Source organism: Rousettus aegyptiacus, unplaced genomic scaffold (genome assembly GCF_014176215.1).
Source record: "Rousettus aegyptiacus isolate mRouAeg1 unplaced genomic scaffold, mRouAeg1.p scaffold_m13_p_15, whole genome shotgun sequence".
NCBI lineage: Eukaryota > Metazoa > Chordata > Mammalia > Chiroptera > Pteropodidae > Rousettus > Rousettus aegyptiacus.
Window position 1 is genome coordinate 28,873,831 of NW_023416290.1, and position 15,802 is coordinate 28,889,632.

At 37.1% G+C, this 15,802-nt stretch overlaps 2 pseudogenes; both read right to left on the reverse strand.

The window, feature by feature from the left end:
- Positions 1–3,154, reverse strand: LOC107516460 (annotated as a pseudogene).
- Positions 3,155–5,333: 2,179 nt separating this feature from the next.
- LOC118612362 lies at positions 5,334–5,452 on the reverse strand (annotated as a pseudogene).
- Positions 5,453–15,802: the final 10,350 nt, after the last annotated feature.

A 15,802-nucleotide genomic window follows, 5' to 3' on the forward strand; every position in this document is an offset into this window, starting at 1 on the left:
TCATTCATTTATCAATGTTAAAATCATGCTATAAAGATATATGAAGAAACAGGGCAAATGGAAACCAAGCTTGATAATGGCTTCTTTCATGTGTGACTTCAGCTGCCTTCGACTGTATTTCTGTTGTATCAAACACTCCATGTTACCACTTGGCACCATAATGAACCATACATATTCCAAATGGCAACAGGCAAGTTGAGAAGGAAGATGAACCAGTTAAGTGAAATGAGCATTAATACAGTGACAATGGTATGGCCAATTGATTCAGGAATTATCCACTCGTTTAATGTTGAGCAACATGATCTAGCATTATTGTAATCACATTCTAAATCAGGCAATGTAATTATGAAGTACTCTGAAAGGAAAATGAGTGCACAGTAGACGAGGAGAAAGAAGATGAACACCACCACCTCCACCCTCCTCCAGTGTTATCCTGTTTTTAATCCTTTTGGGTACTTAGTTGTGGAATTGCTGTGTCATAAGGTAATTATGTGTTGAACTTTTTAAAGAATTGCCAAACTGTTTTCCACAGCAGCTGCACCATTTTACATTTCTACCAGCAATGATCAAAGATTCCAATTTCTCCACATCCTCATCAACATGTTATTTTCCATTTTTTAAAAAATAATATTTATCCTATTATGTGTCAGAGACACCCACATTTTATATGTTCTGGGTATCCTTAACAAGCACACTATCAACAAACAATCATGTGTCTGTTAAGATTTGCCACACTAATTAACATTTAACCCTGGGCAGTTGAAAACGAAAGTTTGCTGTTTAGTCCCCACCTCCACCCCCCCACCCCCCACACACACACCTAAAAATTTTGTGTAAGAAAACAAGTGTTGAACTAGACAACTAAACGGCCATGGGAAAGCATGACAAATGAGGACAGGAAGAGTTCCGAGGGAAATTCTGGACAGGGCAAACACAGAGGAAACCAAGCAAAGCCACAAACACACAAAAAGAGATAAAAGAAGAAAAAAGAAAGATTAAAGATTTAGAGGAGACAGCAAGAGACTGAAAATTCAAAAGAGATTTACTAAAACAGAAATATCACCAAACTGCCACTCATCTGGATCAAGCCTGCTTCCAGAAAAGCCAGTTTGGCAGCTTGGAAAGAGGAGAAGGTAAAAGTCAAAGCTTCTGATTTGAATATTAGAAAACATATCTAGACATGATTCTTACATCTTGATCTTTTTTGGTTACTTTGCTAATCTCCATCCTGCTTTAAGGATTTCTGAAATTAACCTGGGCATTATATAATCACAGAATTATTCAGGCATCTTCAATGAAACTCCTTTCACTAGTTTTCGAAAATAGATGTTTGGGTGTGTGCAATCAGGTAATTACCAAACTTGGATGTCTTATATGCCATTCTGTCTCACAAAAGCATTTTGCAAATCGAAACATACTTTACAGTTTAAAAGATTTTTTAAAAAACACTTTCATTTCCTAATTTTTGCTAGAATTGTTCAATTTTGAAAGAAGGGTTCTATTTGAACTGTAAGAATTAACTTCTAAGCCTCTAAAAAAAAATTTTAAGTGTATGTAAGATTTTTTATTGCAAAAATTAACTCCTATTCCTATGACTCATTACCTCCATTTCACACTTGAACTTAGTGGTCTTAAAACAGATTTTTTAAAAATCTTAAAATTAAAAACATGAAAAATATTCTTTCTGAAATTTTTTAAAATTCTTTTGAAATGTTGGTTATATAAAAAAATAATAAATGAAAAAGAGAAAAATTCTAAATGGCACTCTGACCTATTATGCTATTCTCCCAAACTAATTTCATTTCTAGGCATGGCTAACCAGACACCTCTGGAGACCTTTGAGGGAAACCAGGTATGCTCAGGGACATATAAGGTAGGCGATTTAATAAGACAAAATTTCCTTCTGAGTCAGCACTAGGAAAATATTCTTTATACTTAAAATGATATATAAGGCATAAGCAGGAATCTCAGGCTGAAATTATCTCCTCTATTTATTAAATGGCATTTCAAGAACATATTTAATTTACAACTAATCTCTTTATTAATCTCTGCTGAGGCTTTTAAAAATACCATTAACCAATTTCTCTATACCAGAGAATCAATCAAATTGTTTATTGAGCCTCTTTTAAGACCACTCTGGCAGACATTGTGAGAAATGGAAACGAAGTAAAACGTAACTCTTGTTCCGTAGAGAAGTTACTATTTTTTTTTTAAATATTTCACAAGAGCTAGTAGCCTGTGTTTGTGTATATATGTTTTGTCTTCTGTTATAATTAATTATTTAAATGTTTAGCTCTCCCAACAGAATCCACATGTAAATTCCTGAGGAAAAGGAGAGATGAAGAGTTTCCCAGACAAGGAAAAGCTAAAGGAGTTCATCACCACTAAACCAATATTATAAGAAATGACAAAGGGACTTCTTCAAGAAGAAAAAATATATATTTATTTATTTTATCAAGGTAGACTCGTGGATATTTATTTTATACTTTGGATTATAATTCTATACTATTTTCTTTTGTTGCTCAGATTATTCCAGCTTTGTCCATTAAAAAAGATTGTTTGATTTACCATAGGTGAAGAATGGTGAATTAATTCTGTTCTGTTTCTGGTTCTCTCCCCTTGTATTATCTGTAGTTTTTACTTATATATTTTGGTGTTGTGTTATGTGGTTTATCACTACACTTAAGCTTTCTTTATAGATTCTATTTCTTATCTTTTAAACTGGATTTTCCCCCCTAAATATGACCTAATTTGCTATTAATTTCTTGGCCATGATTTATTTTTTATTGCATTACTTGTCTTTATATTTTTATCTTCTATGTTTAACCTTTCTGGGTCTCTTTAAGTTTTTAAAATGTAGCATGTAGATAGATGGGTTTTGTTTTGTGTTCCAGTTTGATAATTCTTTTTTAAAATAGGTGAGTTTATATTTATTAACATGACAATGTCTTCTGAGTTGTTAGGGGTTTTTTTGCTTTCTCTTTTTAATGTTGGAAACTTTTAAATATTTTACTATTTTCTTTGTTTTGGGCATGTTTTTTCTTTCTATGACCTAGACATTTTATAATTTCTGTATTTCTCCAATGGCTACCTTTATAATTATATAATAAACTGAAATTCTCTCTGTCTTTAAAAAAAATTACCTTATCTCCATTGGCCTGTTATATGGGATTTTATCAGGGGCCTTGCTCTCATGGCTAGGGATGGGTATAGCTAGGGCAGTTGGATATCTTTTTCTTGAATTTTGCTCAGCCAAAGAGACAAAAATGGTAAAAGTTCATCCAGTTTGTTCCAGATACAAAACTGTTCTTTCCATTTCTGTTTCCTGTCTCTCATTAACAGTCCTGGACCCTGCCTACTTCCAAATCTACCTCTCCGTTCTTCCAACTGATTCATTCTATAAGCTGATATTCCTCCTGTAGATTCCCTCTGGTTTAGGTTAATCATAGCCAGGCTTCCACCGTTAATAGCAGAAGACTCTAACTGATACAGCCAGTCTCCATGTTAGCAACAAGAATATACAACGAAAAAAGATGTAGTTTGGTAGCCGAAGGAAACTGGACTTTGGGTGATAAATACACAATAGCATATACAGATGTCAAATTATAATGTACACCTGAAAATTATATAATTGTATTAACCAATGTTACCCCAATAAACTTAATTTAAAAGTTAAAAATAAATTAAAAATTAATCAAATAAATAAAAAAGATGTGATTCTTATTATGAAGAAGCATATTTTCCAGAATGGGGGTGGGGAGAGTAGTGAGGCTTCTATAAACAAACATGATTAAGTTATGTACAAGATATAATGAGAGCATAACGAGAGTAATCCTAAATCTAGGGTATGGTAAAAATTAAAATAAGGCATGCAGGGGAGAAGCAAATTTGGGAAAAGATAATGCGGCACCTTTAGGAGGCTATCTTCAAGTCAGGTCTAGAGCTCAGGAGACAAGAGCAATCATGAGCCAGTAATTAAGGGAATGGAAGTAGATGAATTGCCTGGGAGAGTATATGGAATAAGAAGGAAAGAAGAGGCCCCAATTGGAAGCTTGATACGTAGCAAGTCTCCAAAGATGGCCCAAATGAATCATGCTTCCCACTATTCACGCCCTTGTGTAATCCCTTCTCACACTGAATCTGAGTTGGCAATGTTCTGTATCATGATTGTGGTGATGGCTAAATAGCTATATATATTTGCCAAACTCCTCAGTTTGCATACCTAAAAAGGGTTAATTTTACTGTATGCCAAATATACTTAAATAAATTTAAGTTTAAAAAAATAAAGAAAAGCAATAAAGCAAATGAGAAATTATGTAGTATTCTGATTCTAGTATCTCCAGTGTTCTTGAGAACCAGAATTTTTAGTAATGAGAAAAATAGGGTATAGATATAATATCGAACGTTATGTAAGAATCTCATAGTTCTGAATTTGAATTGAAAGTATCAGCAAGATACTAAATTTTTTTGAAAACTGGTAATTAAAAAATTTATTTACTGAAGACTATATCTTGCATTTCCCATGAATATACCATGGGGTAGCAAAAACTGATACAGGGAAGTTTCTCTGTGTAGAAGCATTTCAACAATACATGAAGAAGGGATGATAGAACTGAAATATCATCATTTTGCAACCCCTGATGAACTGAGTCTCACTGGTTGCTGCCAACACAAAAATAGCTGTCTGGATAATATGTGCTTTTCAATGAAGAAGACAACACGATCTACAAAAAAGTCTTCCTCCCCTAAATCAAACCTGGATCAGATAAAGCCTCTAGATGCAACTATCAATTTGTAGGAAGTACAGAGAACAGAGGATAATGATAAACATACTATGTTAATAAGATTGCAGTCAACAAAATCTGGACTCTGGGAAACTCATCAGGACAAATGATCCAGTATCTTCAACAAACAAATTGTGATAAGAAAAAATGATTTAGAAGACACATTTTACAAAAACAAATAAAATCATAGATGCACAGTTAGATAATAAAACTGCAAGTAAAAGAAGGTAAAAATGAACATAAAAGTCAGGACAGTGACTTTTGGTGAAGGATTTGTATTTGAGATGGACATAGCAATGGGTTCTGGAATAGCTGGTAAGGTCCTATCTCCTTTCGTGAAGGGTGATTACAAGGGTATTTGCCTTATAAAAATTTATTAAGCTGTATATTAGTTTTATGTTTTTAAAAATATTTGTGTATAACTCCCCCCAAAATTTGGGAGTTTTTTTTTTGTTTATTTGTTTGTTTTTAGGCGAGGTAAACCTTGGTTGACCTCACAGATTGCAAGGACCTTGTCAGCTTACAATCTCTTACTTTTTTTTTTTTTTACACCCACAGCACCTGATCTTCCTAGGTGGTCTCCCATCCAAGTACTAACCAGGCCCAACACTGCTTAGCTTCTGAGATCAAACAGGATCGGGCTTGTTCAGAGCGGTATGGCCATAGATCAAAACTTAGGTTTTTGATGGCACAATAAAAGTGTTTCCATCACCATCTCCCAAAACAAAAAAAAAACAGTAAGAGAAACACACACATTCATATGCCCTTACTTTTCCAAACAGTGATCTATAAGGGAGGCTAAAAACACCACCAGAATAAACTTGAAATATTATACCAGTTAACTTAGAATTTCACCATAAAACTGACCAAAAGTACACAGCATTTTTTAGAGAAATAAAAAGGCATGCCTTGCTAAAACTGACCAATCTTGAGTGATGAATTTTGTGACCTAAATGTACAATTTGTATGATACAACTAAAAGATAAGTCTCCATCCCCAAGACTTTCTAGCTGACAGTTCCCTGGAGCCTGGTGGTCACAACCAATGAAATTTTCATACCAAACCAAGCATAGTGTAAAGCTAGTCACACAGGGTGAGTTATTTTACTATCTAAATTTTAAACAGTTTTTAATGTCTCCCAAAATGTAAAATGACAGAACCTCCTTGGAAAACTGGCAGTTTCTAATAATCTTAACTATATGCCCTACGACCCAGCAATTCTGCTTTTAAATAACTTCCCCAGAGAAATTAAAACATACGTCCATGAAAAGAGTTGTACACAAAGGTTCATAGTAGCTTTGTTCATTATAGCCTGAAAACATCTGGAAACAGTCTAAATGCCCATCAATAGGAGAACAGATAAATTATGGTATATCCATACAATAATATACTATTTAGCAGTAAAAAGAACTATTACATTCGACAACATGGATAAATCCTAAAAATATAGTGAAAGAGCCAGACATCCACCCCAAAAAGTACATATTGTATGATTGCATTATATGAAGTTCAACAACCGGCAAATCTAATCTGAGGAAATAGAAGTCAAAATTGTAGTTGTCTCTAGAGGGCAAAAAAATTATTCTTCTCAGGAGGTTTTCTGGTTATAAAATTAAATGTTATAGATCCCTTAGTTTGAGTGATTTTTATTAATCGAAAACTAGTTTCTCTCCACCCTCACTAAATAAATGTTGATCATTTACAGACTACCTGTTAATTTAAAGGGGTACCGAATTCTCAGTCTAGCCCTGGGAGTAACTGCCACCCCTGTCGTGAACAAGGGACATGGCAGAAAAAAGGGAACATACCCCTGAAGGGGAGAGACAGAGAGTATGACTTGAATACAGAAATACCTTGGCCCTCGCCATGCGGCAGAAAAAGCCAGTTCTCTACTGCTTGGGTCCTTCTGGGAATGGAAGACAATGATAGATGAAGGAAACTGCTTTGGAAAGAGGGAGTGTGGTTTCAGTTTCAGCTACTAGGGGGCAGAATTGCAGCACCAATGATGGTGGATGTTTTCAGAAATGTAGAAGCTGGAAACAGAATTAGGCATTTAGCCAGTAAAAAAGCAAGAAAAGGTACAAGCCTGAAAAGGCACAGGAAACGTGGGCTCAGCAGAGCTGGTTGGCAGGAATGAGGGTGTGGACAACCAGAGGCATAATGCTGAGGTGGCAGTAGGCTACTGAAAACTGCTGCAATGCAGAGTGAGAAGGGCTCAATGGACCTCCAGAAACTGGCATTGCCTCTGACAAGGGTACCCATGGTGTAGCTACTGCAAACAAGAGTCTGTAAGCCTGGAATCCTAGATATTTATTGAGGATAGGGGGATGGGGCTACTAGGGAAGGACAGTTTTCCAAGGGAACCTCCCAGAAAGTTGGAGGGGATCCAGAGCAAGTACAGACAGAAAATGGGGATGGCCTGTAAAAACAGAGGTATATTTTTCAGGGGAGTGGTAAAGAAATTCTTCTCAGTCAGTAAACTGATAACTGAAATTTCACCGGCTTGCTTTTTCTTGATGCTAAAGCTTTGATCCCAGTTGAAATCCAATGCTCAAGAAAAATGTAATACTTGGCGTACCTGTCAGTAATATATACTATGTTGCAAATGAATGACTCAATTAAACAAATGTTAATTGAGCATCTGCTTTGTAGAGCTAGATAGAGCTTGTATTCTAGTGAGGCTGGACCAGCAATACACAAGTAAACTAATACATAAATATATGCAAATACATCAGATAGTCAAAGGACTATAGTGAAAATGAATCAGATACCAAGAAAGAGAGAAACTAGACAGGTTTGGAGAATCTTCAGATAAGATGCTCAGGAAAAGTTTCTTTAAGGATAATATTTGAGTCAAGGCCTAAAAATTGAGGAGTCTGCAATGCAAAGGGCCACAAGAAGGAACTTCAGGCAGAAGATAGCCCAGGGTTCAGGGCTATCTTGTTTAGCTTCGGAAGCTCCAAAATAAGGGGTTGGATTTTTTTTTTTCTACATGAAATGAAGTCATCAGAGAGTTTTAACCAGGAGAGTGGTCTGACCTCATTTACATTTTTAATAGTGCTCAGTGGAGCATCAATTCTAAGGAGGCAAGAATGGAAGCAGAGAGACCAATTAGGGAGCAACTCTAAGTTTCCAAGAGAGACCATGGTGGCATGGACTAGAGAAGTAGCCAGGGGATGATGGTGCTCTTAAAAGAAATGAGAAAGACAATAGAACTAGCTGGTGATGTTAGGGGTGGGGGACTCAAGGGTTCTATTTTAGAGATGTTAAGTTTGAGATCCTTGTATGATATCCAACAGAGATAACAAGTAGGCAGTTCTGGAAGGTCAGGCGTGGAACTATAAATGCCATCAGTATATGATAATATTTACAGCCAACTGCCTAAATGGGATCACCTAGGAAGAACATATAGACCTAGCCAAAAAGAGCCCAGTCAGAGCTCCAGGTATGGGTCTTAGTTAAGGGAGGCAGGGGAGTGGAGCCAGCAAAGGAGCCCAAGGACAAATCTGAGAGGTAAGACTGCCCAACTTGTGGAAATGAAGAGTTGGAAGTATTTCAAGCCAAGTGGGTGTGCCACTATGTCCAAAGCTGCTGAGATGTTGAACGAATTGAGAAAGAGAAATGATGATGACCTTGACAAGGGTAGTTCCAGGAAGTGAGGAGGTTAAAAACCCACTGAAAACCAGGTTTTGATAAAAAGAAAAACTTTTGTGAGAACAGCTCATCCAGGAGAGAGGCATACCAGATATGTGAGAAAAAGTCCATGAGGGGGCACTGAAGACAAATCTCAAGAACTGGTTCCCAATATGGCTGAATGCCAGTATCACTGAGCAACTTAAAAACAGAAAATAAAAGAAGTTTCCTAGTCCTCTCCCAGATCTACTGAATTAGTAGGTATGGAAATTGAAATACATAATAGTCCCCCTTATCCACAGGAGATACATTCAAAGATCCCTGGTGGATAAGTGAAACCACAGATAGTACCAAAACTGTATATACTGGTTTGTATATATATGTGTATACACACACACACACACACACACACACACACACACACACACACACCTATGATAAAATTTAATTGAATTAGGCATAGTAAGAGATTAATAATAATGAATAATAAAATATAACTATAACAATATACTATAATAAGTTATGTGAATGTTGTCTCTTTCAAAACATCTTATTGCACTGTACTCACCCTTCTTGTGATGATGTGAGATAACAACATGCCTACATGAAGAAATAAAGCAAGATGAATAACATAGTTCTTGTGACATAGCGTTAAGCTTCTATTGATCATAAGCTTCCATTGATCCTGGATCATCCAGCTATGACAACGTTGATGGTTGGATCAATGTCAATGGTTGGGGATCCCCAATAGTTGGAGATTTTTTGCCAAAACCTTTTGGAAGAGCCTTGTAATTGGAAGTTGTTTTTTCTTTTAACTCATCAAAGTCTTGCTGAAGAGGTTGTAATCCTTTAGGGATCATCTGGGTGACTTTAGTGCTACATCCCATCAAGGATCTAATCCCATAATTTTTGTACAGTGAGGGTTACTTGAACACAAACATTGTGATACCTCAACAGTTGATTTGATAACTGAGAGGACTATTAAGTGACTAAGGGGCAGGGAGCCCAAATAGCACCATGCAAAGGGATGATTCATGACCTGAGCACGATGGAGTGGGAGGGCATAAGATTTCATCATGCTACTCAGAACAGCCTGCAATTTAAAACTTATGAGTTATTCATTTCTAGAATTTTCCCTTTAATATTTTCAGACTACAGTTAACTGCAGGTAACCGAAACTGTGGAAAGCAAAACTATGGATTAGGGGGCACTACTATATATATGTAAATTATTATTTTTATTGTCATTAGTTTTTAATATAATTTTTACTAATGGTCTCTACATTTTTAAAAAGTTTCTTGGTAATTCTGATTTAACTGATAAGAGTAGAGGTGAGCTGAATAGGAATGTTCCCACCAAAACATAATCAATAATTTTCTCCTGGTTAAAAAAAATTTTTTTTTAAGGTTAATAGGTAGAACTTTCAAATGTTATCTCCCCTAAATTTTTTCTTCAGAGGAAAAAACTAGAGCTTGCTACCACTTATCATCTGATGAACTTTAGTAGACCATAAAATGTAAAACTCAAAAATAGATAACCATACTTAGACATATACTCTTTTTCATGGATATATGTACTCATGATGGAGATTTGATACTGCATACTTAGATTTTTTCTGCCATTGAAATTGCTTTTTGTACTTGATAGTGGAGGGGTGTTTTTTTTTTTTAAGCGATTTTGACATTGTTATGCAAATTGCATATAATGTTTAGGTACTCTGCCATTAGGACAGGTTTGAGAATGCTTGAAACAGCTCTGAAAGCTTCATGCTTTCCCTCTCCCTGTCTTCCTCCTTTGCTTTCCATCTCTCCCTCTTTCTGTCTCTGTCTCTCTCCCTCTCTTCTGCATTCTCCCGCACCCACCCCCCCCCCCCAACACACACCTCTCTTTATATTTGCTCTGGTGAGCATTCCCTGAGGGAGGTCTGAAAGCTAAATCCCTATACCCTTTGAGTTCAGCTGGCTGGAAGAAAATCCCAAAATGGAAGAAATTTGATATTCTGGAAGAAGCAAGAAAACCAAAATTTAAAATAAGAGCTTCCCTCAAAGAGGCCATTGTAATACCATCTTACATGTGAATAACACTTTGGAGTTCACAGTGCATCATTATGGTTATTACTTTATTTGATCTTTATATCAAACCTGGGAGAAACTATGCTCTCATCAATTGCCCACCACTAAAAAAAAAAAAAAAAAAAAAAAAAAAAGCAGATAAATAAATGGAGGCTTAAAACCGTTAAGGCAAGTTCCAGGGTTCTTCAGGTAGAAAGTACAAACGTCTAAGACTCGTTCACAACCACAGAGTAAGTAAGTGAGTGAACTCAGAAATGAAGAGGAGCCAACTATTGATACATGCCACAGTTTGGATGACTCTCCAGGAGATTGTGCTGTAAAAAGGGTGTAAAAAGCCAACCTCAAATGGTTACATACTGATTCCATTTAAGTAAAATTTTTGAAATGACAAAATTTTAGAAACACAACAGTGGTTGCTAGAGGTTAGGTATGGTGAAAGAAGGTGGGGCAGGAAAGAGGTAAGTGTGGTTATAATAAAATCCAAAGGATCTTCGTGGTGATGGCATTGTTCAGTATCTACACTGCTATGGTGGATACATCCTTCACAGGTGAAAAAAGTGCGTAGATCAACACACATACAAATTAGTACAAACAAAATAGAAACAATCTAAATAATGAATTATAGCAATGTCAAGATCCTAGTTATGCTACTGTACTGTAGTTCTGTAAAATGTTACCATTAGAAGAAATTGGGTAAAGGTACCCTGTATTTCTCTATTTAAGTTCTTACAACTGCATATGAATAAAAACATCAATTTAAAAAAACATCTCAATAAAAACATCAATTTAAAAAAACGAATGAATCAGGGTGTGTCTATGGCTCTTATTTTCTGCCTGTGTATTGTTTACCTTCCCAAAATGTAGTGGAAAAGATAAGGCTTTGTTCTTGGAATCCCCAGTTTGACTCAGTGCCTTTTGAGTGAGTTAGAGATGGGGTATATCCAAATTTGACTCTAGAAGGTATTATTAAATCAGACCAAAAAAATAGATTCTCCAGAATAATTAAACTTCAAGAGTGTTCCATACGTTGAGAGCCAGGAATACCTAAATTTTATACTGAACATTGCAGGACTTTTATTTTTCTGAGCCAGCTATTCCGCCACATGTACCTTGAGTTTTCCCTGACTTTATGGGCTCAGCTACATATGGGGGACAGTGTTAGGGTAGGGAAAGGAGGGAACAGTAATAGAGCCTTATATCTGTGGGGTAGGGCAATTAGGGTTGATTGTGGGAATGGTGATTTTTCTTTAAGTAACTATTTGTGTGACAGAACCAGAAGCTGAGTGTGGCCCTCTGACCAACAAGGCTGGTACAAGATGCTCACCCATTCCAGGCCTCAGTCTTTCTTTGCCATTTTCCTTCTCTTCATCCATCACTTAATTTTAGCTGCTTATCTATCCTCTATCCCCATTCTGTCTTTCTCTTGATTTTTATTTTTCTTCTTTTTGCTACATTGTTCTACAATGACATTTTAACTAAAACAAAAAAATAACCAGTCACTAAAACCTAGTATAGTTGTTGCTGTAAAGTTACGACTCTGCAACTCTAGCCCAGACCAGCCTCCATTATAAAACAGCTCCATGATGCCGGAGCACTTTGTTGTAGGTAGAAACACCTGAGTTACAGTTTGGGCTCCAACACTAACTCACCTCTCGACCTAGAGCAGTTTGTTTCCTCACCTACAAAACAAAAGGGAAGAACTCAAAATTCTCTCTCAAGTCCCTTTCAGTTTTGTCTGAGTGCAGGGAAACAAGGCTTACTGGCCAGGAATGGTGGAATGCTAGGGGAAAAAACTGGCCAATCTCTACAGAGAACGAGAAATTAGGTTACTTCACTTGGAGCCTTTCCAAGAGGCTGGGTATTTCTTTGGGACAGGAAGTTATCATCAACCCAAAGCTGTGCTGGCCAACACTGTAATTACATTTAGGCCTTAATAGCAGGCAAAACCTGTATTGCACCAGAGAGGGGGCAGTTAATCAAGAGATGAGATATGTGACCTGTGCAGAATAACTGTCAATCTAGAAAAGGGAGGTGATTCATTTCATGTATCCAGGCAAAGGTTTGGGTGGGGTGATTCCAACAGTGGCAGAAAGGACAAATTGGCTCTCATTAGAGATAGAATGAAGAATAAAAAATGTAAATAGAGTCAACTAATGGAAAATATTGAAGAGAAACTGCTCTTCTCGACACTGATTCCCACAGCAATAATAACCCCCTACCCCAAGGCCCTAACAGGTTAGGGTCAAAGTTAAGAAGGAATTTATCTCTGGTGAGGGATATACAAAGGTTTATTGTGCTCTTAGTACAAGCCAGACACTTTCATGGGTGTTATCTCATTTAGTTTTCACAGCAACTCTACAAAGTATTAATATCTCCATTTTGTATCTGAGGAAACTGAGGCTCGGGGAGGCTAAGTCACAAAATAGCACCTTGGGCAGAACTAGCATTAAAGCTGCATTTGTCTGAGTCCTAAACCCGAGCTTTGTAAGTTCTTTTTAGTAGCTGCTGAGCCACCACCTACTCCGAAGTCTCTCATCTGGCCTCACCACTGACCATACTTGCTCACACACTAATGATAGCTCTAAGAATGCTGTGTTAACTGGCAGTGGGTAGGGAGCAATGGCTCTGATTTTGAGTCAGAAAATCCTGAGTTTTAATCCTGGATCTACTAACTTGGTGCCCGTGGGCTTCATTTTAAACCTCAATATTAATTTATTTAAAGTAGGAATAATATTAAAGACCTTACTTTATTGTGAAGATAATATGTAAATGTAAATCAGAAGCTCAATGCCTAGCACATAAGTGCTTAAAAAATGATAGCCCTTAAATTATATTAGTGAACCTAGGCAGTGGCCCTCTAGCTTGGCTGCATACTGGAATCACCTGGAGAGCTCTAAAAACACCAAGGCCTGGGCTGGCTTCCAGCACTAGACATTCTGGTTTAATAGGTCTGCAGTGCAGTCTGCGATGGGAATTTTACAAACTTCAGGTGATTCTAATGTGGTTCTCAAGACTTGCACACATGCTTCTGAATCACCAAGAGGACACGTGAAAGCAGTTGTCTGGGCTTCATCCCCAGATTCTATATCTGAAATCTAAAATCTTTTAGAACTTCCAAGCTTTCCAGTTTTCTTAATGAAAATAATATTATGCTAACCGCAGTACTGGTAGTATATCTCATCTAATCCCCAGAACAACCTTGTGATTATTTTTCATTTTATAGATGAGGAATCTGAGGTTCAGAGGGGTGAAGTGACTTGTTCCAGGTCCCCACAGCTGCTAAGCGGACAGAGCCAATTGGGCTTCCATGTACATCCTCTTAATCAAGACCCTATGACATTTCTTTTCCTTCTAATGCAATTGTTTTCTATCTTACTGAAATTTCCAGACCTTGTCCTCTTTTTTCTCCCAGTCTCTCATCCATCATCCTTCCTTCCTTCCCTTTCTATCCATGGCCGAGAGTGGGTGGGACCTGAAAATCTGCATTTCTAAGAAGTTTCCAAGTTGACATTGATTTTGCTGGTCTGGGGACCACAGTTTGAGAACCACTAGCCTGGAGGAAGTGGGAAGAAGACTGAAAGAGAAGAGTATTTGTTTTAAAACCCCACGCCAAGGAATCATGGTTCTTTATGATTCACAAATCATTTGCTTCAAAAAGCAGAACATTGTTCCAAGCCTGGGTTTCCTTAAATTAGTTGGTTCAGAGTTGCTGGAAGATGTGGTTAAAGTGCCTAGGATCTGGTAGTTGGCATTGAGTGGGCATCCAACATCTATTCTAGTACACAGCCACAGAGTCATCTTTGCCCTAAGACCCAATATATTTAGAACAGATAGTCCAATCAGGAAAGAAAATGTTCTTTTCACATCGCTAGACAAAAACTTCTGCCCTCCACAAAGGAGACGTATTTGGGAGTCCCATATATACAATGGCTTGCTTTCTCAAACTCTGCACAACAAAGCATCATGAATGTACTCTATTAATCCTCCCTGGAATATTTGCAGTTTCAAAGACACTGATGGAGAGTGTGCAGTTAAACACAAAGAATTGCATTACTATTAAATAGAACCGTGCAGAACTAATAAAACTGCCTTTCAGGTGGAGAGAACTCAGCAAAAGCCACCAAACTGTACCACTGGGTAGAGTGCTCCCCTTCCCTCAGTTTCCCTATTAACTCAGAAGCACTGTAGGGTGAAGAGACAGGATGATACAGAGTCATGTTTTAGCAAGGTTTCTGGGGGGAGGTAGGGAATGGATTTAAGAGGGCAACTGTAGAATCATTGACACTGGTTCAGAGGTTATTAGAGTAGTTGAGATGAGCAACTGGTAGGGAGAAGGGCAAGAGGAAGCAGAGGTAGAGAGGAAGTGCTGAGCACAAAATTTTTTAGGACCAAGAATCTGTAGAGCATTGTGATAAACTGAATGTGAGGGGTGACAGGGAAGGAGAAAAGTCCAGCATGATGCAGGATTCTAACCAGTATGGTCCAGAAGGGAGTTCTGAAAGATGAGTGGGTTTACAGGTAAAAATAATAATGAGTTTAGTTTGGGACATATGGAATTCATGTATCTGGAACAGCAGAGTAGAGGTGTCAATAAGCTAACATTTACTGATTAAATATGATAAATACTGTGATAAGTACATTATAAACCTTATTTCTTGACTCTTTTAGACAAGTACTCCTATTTCCAGATGAGATAAAGAATAGATAAACTAATAAGTTGCCTACAGCGGGTGGTCGAATTAGGATTGAAGTTTAGCCTCTGAACTGGAGGATACTAGCATTTGGAAAAGAGGTCTGTGCTGAATTCTCACCAAGATTTGAGAATTATCAATAAGTAAAGTGTAAAGCCATGGCAGTGAACTAGAGAAAGTGGAGGGACATGGGTGTTCAGAGAGTGAGAAATTTGCAAAGGTCATCAAGAAGGCTGGCCAGAAAGGTAGAAGGAGGACCACAATTGGCTGTTCCCTTAGAAACCAAACAGAAGGCAGTGATGCAATATGTGAAATATCATGTAAGAAGGGATTTAGCAACTTCTCATTGGTGACCTTTGCCAGAATAAGTTTCAGCACTATATGAGAACCTAAAGGTAGAAGATTATTGCTGGGTTGAAAGAGGGACCAGGAAAGGAGGACGGGGAAGATAGTATTGTTTTTAAGATGGTAGCTTGGAAGAGCAGAAAAGAAGAAAAGCTTTAGCAAGAGGACAGTCTAAGAAAAGCTTTCCTTTTAAGAAGAAAGGTTTGAAAATACAATTTTTAAAATGTGCACATGTATATGTATATATGTAATTTTTATTTATTTTTATTTTATTTTA